The sequence below is a fragment of the Coturnix japonica genome, chromosome 7 (assembly GCF_001577835.2).
Source record: "Coturnix japonica isolate 7356 chromosome 7, Coturnix japonica 2.1, whole genome shotgun sequence".
NCBI lineage: Eukaryota > Metazoa > Chordata > Aves > Galliformes > Phasianidae > Coturnix > Coturnix japonica.
In genome coordinates this window covers 30,409,003-30,419,747 of record NC_029522.1, presented here as the reverse complement: position 1 = coordinate 30,419,747, position 10,745 = coordinate 30,409,003, and positions in this window count along the sequence as shown.

Sequence of the window (10,745 nt, the reverse complement as noted above, 5' to 3'; positions counted from 1 at the left end):
GCCGATCCAAGTGTGTGCTATGGGGTGACAGACAACGCTACATGTATTACAATCTAGTATCGTGTGTGCGCTGTGTTAACATCAGGTATTTGTGTTGTTGCTGTGAGGCTCCACTAGAAGATGTATCCAGGCACAAGGTTGTGTAGGACAGGGCCCATAATTGGGTTAGAACTTATGTCGAATATACTCAAATTGATGTGAACTTCTGTCAATGAAGAAGGAAACGTCACAGGGAGCTGGAGCTATTGGGCTGGATGAGGATTTTGCTGTGATGGCACTTGGGCTGTGTTGAAGTTGTGTGGGTTGAATCACTGTGTGATAAGAGGCAGCTTATAGGCAGGATATTAAACCTTGATTAACATCACACCAAACAACAGCGGTATCTTCATTGCTCCTTAAAGCCAACATCCTTCCAGGCTGACGTGTCCAACTATGATTTAAGACTCCATTATTACAGTTGAAATAGTGGGTTTTTTTAGTTCAAAACTGCCTACTTTAATGGCTGTATTTCATCTGTCATCACAGTGAATCTGAGTCTAACTTTTTGTCTCACAAACTGCCCAGTTGATGCTTTCCTGGCCAGGTTTGCACGTGAACAGCGTGAGCACGTGGCTATGTAACGTGTAATGCTTGGGAAAGGCTCATCATGATGCTCATCATGAGAAGGAGTTGGCCCTGCCTGAGAAGCCTGAGGTCCTGATGGAGAAGCTGCTGATCCCCCTCACCTGTGTCATCCGAGTGGTTTGAGGTGAATCAAATATGACGGTCTATATCAGAAACGCATTGGGAGTTCAGCTTCGTAATTATTTATAACTGATGTCTCTTGAAGATGTGCTGAGAGCTGCTATCAAGATGCAGATATGGATGGTAAGGAGTGTCTGCTGGGGGCTGAGCAGGTGACAGGTGTTGGCTTCCTCTAGTGCTGCCCAGCACAGGAACCCCAGGTCTGCAGTTTTTAAGCCTTTTCTTGAGACCTTTTACATTTGTTTTACGTTGTTACATACTTGTCTTTCTCCACCCTTCCTCTCTGGCCTCTGTGTGGGAAGCAAGCAGTGGTTCGCTCCTGTTTCTTGCTCACTCGTGGCCAGCAGGGTGAGACCTTGTCCATGGAATGAATGGGTTCCAGTCTGACCAGCTGAGGGCAGCGTTTGGTGCTGCTAAGTCTTGGGATTCTGTTTATAAACCAGGAATGGCTGTTAAAGGCAAGGGGAAAAAAAAGAACACTTCAAAGATACATATATTTTTTCAATTTCAAAGGGAAAAAATCCTGTCCTGCTCCATGTGTGCTGGGAACAATCATTTTGGTTGCAGTCATGTTAAGTAATGAGCAAATGGGTCTGAAAAACAGGGTTGCCTTAGCAACTACAGCCTCGGCTTCTGGATAGATCGGAGCTATTGGTTTCTAATAGATTGAGTTCAAGAAATCTTGCTGGGCTTTAGGGGGAAAAAGGGGGCAAAATGGCATTGTTTTTCTGTTGGAGCTTAAGCTTCAGCTTCAAGTGTTGAATTGATGTGGTTTATTAGTAACAGATATTGAAAATTATGTTGTTTCAAGGTTCAATGTGTTTTTAGTCCGTGTTAAAGTTCTGGTTTACGACCGGCGCCTGGTAACCAATTTTGATACAGCTAATGTGGGATTTGATGCTGAATATTGGTGTGTCCTATGCTATTGTTTTCACGTGCTTGTTTTGTTTTGTAGGAATCATGCCATCAAACACAGATCAGTAATGCTTGTTGCTTGATCCTGCTGCTGGATAGCTGATGAATTCATGGATTTAAGGCAAATAATCCGTATTTCATTACCAGCAAGTGCTAGAAATAAAAATGTACTCTGCACTATTGCTTGAAAAAACAAATCCTCAAGTCATAAGAGAGGATTAAAGTTGGGGAAAAAAAATCTCTCAAGAGAAAAACGAAGGGAGTAACGACATCTGCTTTGTAGGATCCAGCCCCTCAGCTGGCCATAGGGACCTCTGGAGCCTTTATGCATGGAATAAAAGGGGATGCGGCGAGTGAGGAGCAGCAGAATAGCAAGCAGACCAGTGCCAGTGGTGTAAGATGGCATTAGGAGGAGTGGAGTTTTGGTCTAATGGGTCACGGAAAGTAGGTTCTACCACTCATAATGCTGGTGCCTAGAAAGAAACTGTCTTACTTTTGTTTCATTTCCTTCCCAGGATGGTGTTTCTCCATCTATAAAGCCATTGGTTGCAGACTTCTATGCCAATTCAAGTGGCTCTATTGAAGCTGTAAGGTTGGAGCACCAGTTTCTCAGTAGTGGGACATTACCTGGCTGTGAGCTGGCCTTGCTCTGGTGGGTGTCCTGGTGTTCCCCCACAGTGAGCTCTGTTCTGGTTCTGTTGGAAGCCTTCCTGGTGCTTCTGCCAGGTTTATATTCCACTTCAATATCTGGCTATTCAAATGAACAACCTTTTGGAGCGTCTCATTTGACTTTGACTTAAATGTTTGTCTGGATAAGGAGCTACGAGATCTGGTTTAGTGGTTTGCTGTAGCTACGGTAATGGGAGGATGGTTGGACTGGATGATCTTTTAGGTCCTTTCCAACCTTGTGGTTCTATGATTCTACAAGATATGGTTTGCTGCTCCTACCCCTTCCTATGGAGGCCTTTTTATAGATACCCTGTAGCACCGTGGTTTATTGCTTAATTGAGACGAGCATTTCCTTAAGCTTATGGGGGGGGGTTAACCACAGTTATGGGTGAGTTCTTGAAGCATTTTTGAATTTAGTGCTTTTATTTAATGTTTGTAAGCAAGTTCAAATGAGTCAGATACAAATGTCTCATTATGGCACGAGGACAACAGCACGGCGTTGGGGATTGAGCTGTTCTGTTGCAGCGCACAGAAATGTGGCAATGAACTTTTTCCCTTGTGCTTTAGAGCATTAAAACAGCTGTTTTGGATCAGAGCAAAGTGGGCAGCAGCTGTGGCAGTGATCTGCCCATGATTAGTGGGCTCAGGCACTCATGGAGTCGCAGATGGGCTTTTTGCTCTTAAGGGCATTGTGCTTTTAGGGCTCCCACTTTTGCACCGGTGTGCTTCTTAAAGTGCTAAAGGTTTTCCCAGCTGAACGTCCTCGCAGCATCACACAGCGAAGAGCTCTTGGGGACAGCATCCATGCAAACACATTGCACGCTCCGCCTGTGTCCCAATGGGCACAAACGGCACTGATTGCATATTAAAGCCATTGTCACCATCACAACCTGGGAGGAGAGCAGAGTGCCAGGACACTGCAGGACCCTGAAGATTGTCTTATAAATAAACATCTCAGATTTGTCTGAAGCCGCAGCGTGCGATATATGGAGCATTGGATTCTGACCATGTTACACAGAGATTGCTGCTAATGGCTTTTGGCAGCGCAGTCACCAAGTCAGAAAGCTGAGATGATTGCAGATTGTCTGCTTCCATACAGACCATACAGCTGCCTGGAAGACAGTGGAGGAAGCACTTAATTGATGTTTGTTCTTGTCAATGTGTGATCAGGTTTTGATGCAAGGTTCTCCTCTTTTGTGCTTTTTTGGTCCAATTTTAGTTAAAGTTTGTATTCTATACTAAACAGTTGTGCCAGTGCAACCATCAGCATCTGCCACCGAGGAGTTTAAATTTAGGACGTGTTGTGGAAATCTGAACAAGTTTTACTGTTTGGGTTAAAATGTTTTCGGTGTTTTTCCTCTTCAGCTACTGCTCTGGGTGCCATAAAACAGCAATCCAAGGGGTTTGCTCTGAAAGCATCTCTTTGTGCCCTGGGCCAGTGACCCCACTGCTGTGCCAGTAAATCATGGCAAGCTGGAGGAATCCCCCTGATTTCTGAGCTCCTAATCCTGCAAAGCCTGTAAATGATGGCTGGCTTAGCTTTGTTTCTGATAAAACGAGGCTTATGAGATGATGACATTTGCTGCCTGCTTCTCCTCTGCTCTGTTTCATGTTACCACCCAAGAGATCTCTGGAGCCCCTCAGTGCAAGGCTGTGAGCTTAGTGGTACAACAGTACTGTCTGCTGGAGACCAAGGAAGGAGCCTGGGTGGGACAACACAGTGCTGCTCCTGGTTCATGGCTCTTATCTCTCACTAATTTGAGGTATTTGATATAAAAATACATTTTACAGCCTGCTTCCTTTATTTCAAAAGGTGTTTCTATTAAAATAGCTGTTGAAGCTCAGATGTGGCCACCCAGCAAATGATGCACTGTGAGTGGTAGTGTTCTGGAGGGTTCTTTTCTGCCTGCTTGTCTTTAAGTGCACTGCAGAGCACTCGGACCTCTTACAGCACAGCCCTGGGGATGTTACACAGTCTGTAGCTGCCTTTGGTACCATGGAACCGTGCCTTATGCTGAGCCTTGCACCCTTCTGAGCACAGTCAGCTCCCTGCTGTAGCTTGGATGTGTCTGCCCTGCTCATGGAGGTGCAGGGCTGGGGCATTGTGCTCTGAGGCCGTGGAGCTGGAATACTGGAGGAGCAGCACCACTGTGCTCACAGCACGCCCTGCCTTTCTTTATTTTATAGCTGAGCTCTGGATGGAATCGTGGTCTTTCAGCCATAACCACCCCACGCCATCTCCTCCCCTTGGACAAGTTTGAAATGGTTTCGGTGTTTGCAGATGATTCACCGCTCCTATGTTACGCAGCGTGTGAAGCTGTTGCCTGTGCTCGGCCAAGCACGCCCAACGTTCACTGGGGATTTTCAGAGGTTATTTTTAGCTTTTCCCAATAATTCACAGATTTGGATTAAATTTCACTCTATGGAGCAGTTTAAAGCAGTTGGTGTATGCTAAACGTCTGTCACTGGAAACCGTGACCTACAAAAACTCTGCTATAATATCCTAAGCAGTGACTTACATCCACACACATGCTGGAAGTGCATCCAGACCGAGCTTTGATTTGCATCGTTGCATCATCCAGGCTGTGCTGCTGCTTCCCTTGGTGGGAAAGGAGAGTGAAGGCCAGAGATATTTGAGCCAAGTGAACCAAAGGAGAAGCAGAGGATTGTAGAGTTGTTAAGGCTGGAAAGATCTCTGAGGTCACCAAGTCCAACCCCAGCAGCCCTTCCCCACCGTGCCTGCTAGCTGTGTCCCATGGCTTTATGCAAGGAAAACACATCAGATTGACTTTTCATAGCGCTGCTGTCTCTGAAGGGTTTACTTATATACTTTGTAATGGAAGTGGGGGCTTTTTAGTTCAGCTTCTTTGAGTACACTAGAAGAAAAGCACAAGTAGAGGAACTGTCAAGGTATCTCAATGGCACCTGGCTAAAGAGAGGTAAACTGATTGGCCCCAAACATGAGGAAATGTGCATTGCTTGTGGGGCTGCCAGCAGAGCTCCTGAGGCCTCGGCTCTTGATGCCACATTCCACTTATTCCCTCCTGTTTCTTAGAACCATAGAAAGACTGTGTACTGTGATACTGTGACTTGGATGGAAGGGGCCTCATCTGGTTGCCAGCCCTTAAGCACAGCCGTGCTCATGTGGGTGGCTATTGAAATGCTTCCCCTGCAGCACAGGACTGCTCATTCCCCAGGTACCAACCTGGTGCAGTGATCTGCATTGACCACAGTAACTGTGAGTGTAACTCTTATGGCTGGAAGAGAAATAACGTTGGCTTTTGATCTTGGGATGCAGCTGCGTGAAGAACTGAACATGAAAGCAAAGAAGATGACATCCCGGTCAAGTATTTCTCAAAAGAGACTTTTACCTATCATGTACTCTCTTATTTTTAGGGCTTTCTAGGACAAAATCTGCACGTGAGGATGGAGCTCTTGGTGGGAGCGTGCTGGTGGCTGTGTCATGGCAGTGCTGAGCAGCGCTGACCAGCCCTGCTGCTCTCTTGAAGCCAGAAAATAGATGGCAGTGCCATGGTGCTGCTTGCAAGCAGGGCGCCCCAAGTAAAAATAATTCCCTCTAGATGATTTCCTTCTACATTTCCAAATGGATTTCACCTCCTCTGTTATCCAAGTGCTTGTTTTTAATCCGAGTTCTGCTTGTGCCTCCATTCCAATTGCACAAAGACCATCAGAATGGACTGAGGAAGGCAGGCAGCGAACAGTGCACTTCGGTGGCATCCATGGCAACAATTTTCCTGCTGCAATTAGTTTGATTTGGGAGACAATCAGACCATTTACCACACTCGGGGTGAGGGGGGGAGGATTAACAGGGAATAGCTGCCATGCATCCCACTCTTTGTCTTTCATTTTTGCTGGATTAACATTCATGCTTTATCTTTTGGAACACATTATCTCCCAGATGTGAACTGGGATGCTCATCTTTTGCATTTGGTGGCATCTGCGCGGGGTCATTTTGTAAGGTATGTGCTCTTAGTGTGCCTAAGAGAAAAGGCACTGGTCTATTTCAAGAAGCATAAGCTGCGTAGGAAACATATTAAGCCAATAGCTTAATGCGGGGATGATATTCCTTTAAATATAGCGTATTATATTTGTGTATGATGTGTATGTTATTAAATACAGCATATCCTACAGTTAACAGTGCAACAGCCTGCCTCAAAGCCACCCTGTTGCTCCAATATCTCACAGCACAGTGGAGAGATGATTTCTGGGGCTGATGCAAGCAGATCCTTTGGGGCTCCTGGTGCATGGAACAGCTCTGTGCTAACCCAGTGGCCAAGGGCCCAGCATGTACACATCCAGGCAGCTCCACCCTGCACCGAGTCACAAGTAGTTGTGTGGACTGGGACCTGTCCTTCCAGCAAGGAAGGAGCTGCAGTGCCTCTGCTTGATTTACAGATCCTTGTTCTTCTTGTGCTGCAGTAAATCAGCTTTATTTTGGTCCAGCAATTGAGATTGCAAGCTATAAAACTGGTATTGGCATTTGCAAAGAACTCAGGAACCTGAGCAACTTTCTCCTTGATCTTAATGGAATTGATTCCAGACTCAGAGCGGTCATAAAGGAAGGGACAGGAGCAGCTTCTGTTAATGCAGTGCTGTTAATTTCATTAAGTCTTAAAATAAATATCCCAGAAGCTCCCCGTTTTGTCTTACCGTGAGCTGCTGGGAACAGCCAACTAATGCTGCAGCCCTTACAAACTGTGAGGCTTGATTAAAAGACTCGGAGCCATCAAAATGATGGGACGGATGTTTGCAGGGCTGCTGAGTCCTACTGAGAGCAATCAGAGGGGCGAGTTGTGCTGCCCAATTAGCAGAGCGAGGAGCAGAGCTCCTCATTCATTCCCTGTTGCTGTGAATACCAGGAGGAAACAATGGAGATTTATTGTTGAGAAAGTTTGTAATCAGGCTTGGCTGCAGTCCTTGGCGTAAGGAAAGCTACGTCTGTGTCTTTTAATTCTCTCCATTGTAAAGGCCCTAAAATTTAATTCTTTTTATAAAAAATGCTGTTAATTCCAGTGGAATTCCATTAGTAGAACCTAAACAGGAAGGAGCTGAAAAGCCACAAGTGGAACAGCACCTGTATATTCAGTAACAAAACGAAATATGCTTGTGAGTGACAGAAACAAACCAGAAGCAGCAATGAGAGGAGCGGGTGCTCCTGGCAATGTGGGCTGTGTTGGATCCTGGCAGGAGAGCTCAGTTCATCCCCTTCCTTATGAAACATTTTGGTAGAGGGATTTATTTTCCTGTCCTTCTTTGTGTGTTTCCCCCCTTCTCCTCACAGTCCCTGTGTGTGATGCACAGGAGGAGAGCAGAGGAGCGTTCTCTGCTGCCATAGGGGTCCCTTGATGTGAGCCCTGATGTTGCTCCATCACCGCTGCAATAAAAAGCATTGATGCAACCTGTTTATCTCTGGCTCTTCTGCCCTGAGCTCAAATCTTTCACTTGTGCATGAGCTGCTGGAAGGAGATCCAGAAAGCAGCCTGGCTGGGGTGGCTGGGTTGCCTTTCTGGCTAACTCAGCAGCAGCGCATTTTAAGCACAGTGTTTGTAATGTGAAAACCTCCCAGCTCTGTAGCAAGTGATTGAATATGGACTTACATAGCAGTGCAATACACGTGTTATAAGTAAATGTTGCAGAATATCTGATGTACATTAGGGCTGCATTCATACGATGCTTTTCATTCGGTTCTTCTCTCAGATGTGTGAATTCAAACATCTCTGCCTGCAGTCCCAAGCTAACAGAGTTGGCTCCTGGCAGGTTTTGCCCTCATTCAGCTCCTGGGAGCCCTGAGAAGCAGAGGGGAGCAGTGCCAGGGGCACAGCAGCATTCAGTTGGAGCTCAAAGCCACGTTTCAACAAAGGGAGTGAAAGGATTTGCTGGGCACGTGCTGCCAAAATCCCATAACAATACCCACGATCCTGAAAAGCAGGTTTACTTCATGGATCAGATCGGGAAAGCTTGCTTTCCATCCACAGCCTTTTCTGTTGCTGGGTATTAATGAGCTATTTGATTGTGCTTTCATTTTGACTTCTTTCACACCCGGCTGGAAAGCTCTGAGTGTGTCAGCATCACCACAAAGAAGCTATTATTTTCAATTAGCTGCTAAAGGCTTTGGGTTGGATACAGCCTCGCATTTCAGCCTGCCTGTGTTTCTTGTGGGCTTTGGGCTATCAAATACTGATTACTGCCTTTGATCAGAGCCCAGCCTGGTTCCTAATGAATTATTGAGTGCTTGAGGAAGTTACACACTGTCTCCAGTGCTCCAAGAGTTCCTTGTCTTTCTTGTGCTGGACAAGCCCCATGTTGGTTTCAGATCTGACCTCCTGAGCTGGGATGTGACCTGGTTAGGTTGGCTGAAGCCTTCAGTGCCTTCCAGCATCTTAGAGTTAAACAACGGAGTGGCCTTTACAAAGGCCAGCCCAGGAGAATGCGAGATCTAAAACAAAGCTTACCAAGAGGGCAGGGTGTAGCTCACATCTTTGGTGCCCTGAATTCCCATTTCCATCATGGACAGCACAGCTTTGAATTACTGATGCCATTTTTTTTCTTTCTTGCGTCTCTCATACTAAATAGGAAGAGTAAAATCTGGACAGCTGCCTTGGCATCCAGTAGAGACATGAACGCTCAAGAAACCATTTGAATAATGTATTGCTGCTTTCCTGGCCGGTGTCCTTAATATCAACTTCCCCACTCTCAAGCAGATTGGCACGACTCCTTTGAAGTGTTATGTAGGCAGACCAGGTCTGTCAGGGCTACATCCTGGCAGGGACTCAGCTGGTCCTTCCTGCTGCCCCTGCTGAGACTCTGCAGCATCTTGCTACAGCATCTTCTGCTTCTCCATCTGTGCAGCAGAGCACAAGCAAGGGCCAGGCTTGCAGCCACACCATGGGTGCTCTGATGCAAGCAAACTGCCTGCTAATTCTGCTGCAACATTTCACGTTTGATTGTGTTTTACCAACAAGACTTCTTTCTAGTGGTTATTTTCTGCTGTGTCCAGGTGAATTATCTTTGTTTTGTTTCCATATGTGTTAATATTGAGTGCTCTTCAACCCTGTATAAGCACTAGCATCTTTACAGTCCCTTGCTTCCCTCGAGAGAAGCGGAACAAGTACAGCCATGCACTTAGTGTCAATAATTTATCTGTTTGTTAGTGCACACAGATTTGGACCCGAGACCCATTTAAAATGATGCTTAACGAAGTGACAGCCTTTCTTATTGTGAGCAGGTGTTACAAACACTTCTGTCAGCACGTTGTGGCTTCAGCTCCCAGTGCCTGCAGTATCCCTGATAGTTTGGTACAGGGCCATGAAGGACCTGAAATCCCCTTTTGCTGACTGCAGGCATGGAACCTGAGCTCCAGGGGGCATCACAGGCTGGTCATCGTGGTGCTGTGAGTCTGATGGTTGGTCCTGGTGATCTGAAGGGTCTTTTCCAGCATAGGTGGCTCTGTGATTCCATGATCTGTGTTTCTATGATTCTGCGGTGTGATCTCAAAGTGTGAGGGTGGGCATTCATTGCTCCCTTCATAGCCATGCTTTCTTCAGTGGTTCCCAACATGCTCCATGTACGTGGCTCTGATGGCTGTGCTGGCACTTTGCCTTTGGGCAAGCTACAACACTGCAGTTAATCTGAACAGAGATTTACTCCACGCTGGCTGCATGACTACCTTGTCATTTACCATGTCTGACAGCTTGTGTGTCAGGGATAGATCTGCATGGGCACACACTGGGAGGAATATGTCCCAAAGGAAAAGATACCATAGAATTACAGAACCATAAGGGTTGGGGAAGACCTCTCAGATCTCCAAGCCCACCCACCCGCAGTCCTGCAGACCCCACGAGCAGCCAGCAGCTCCCAGAGTGCTGCCAGCTGCACAGAGAGGTCGGTGTGAGGGATGCAGGCCAGCAGGAATGGAGACAAGTAGTCAGAATGGAATAAAGAGAGAAAGGCTGCTCTTCCTAATGAGTGCAATAAAACAATAAAAGTGCAATTATGCAGTAAAACTATTGTCATTTTGGGCTTGCAAGATAATGCACTAGGCAATAACACTCGTTTTAGCCTGCGTTTTCAGGCTGTTTTACCCTCTGACATTGTAATTATGCACTACTATCTCATTCCTGCATCTCTTCATTTTTATGGGTCCTGAAGCACTGCAGCAGGATGCTGTCAGATCCAGAAGGTCTGTAACACAGCCAGCCCTCAGCACAGCTCTGTTCTGCCAGCAGTGGCACACTCACTGGGCTGCACTCAGGTAATGGGATGGCAGGGAGATAAATACAGCTAACATACAAGGTGCATTCCCAGGGCTGAGCTCCACGTATCTGCTCCTCCTGCACATGAAATCTAGAAATAGTAACCTCCTGCCTTTGGTAAAGCACCATCGCTCAGTCTGTAAT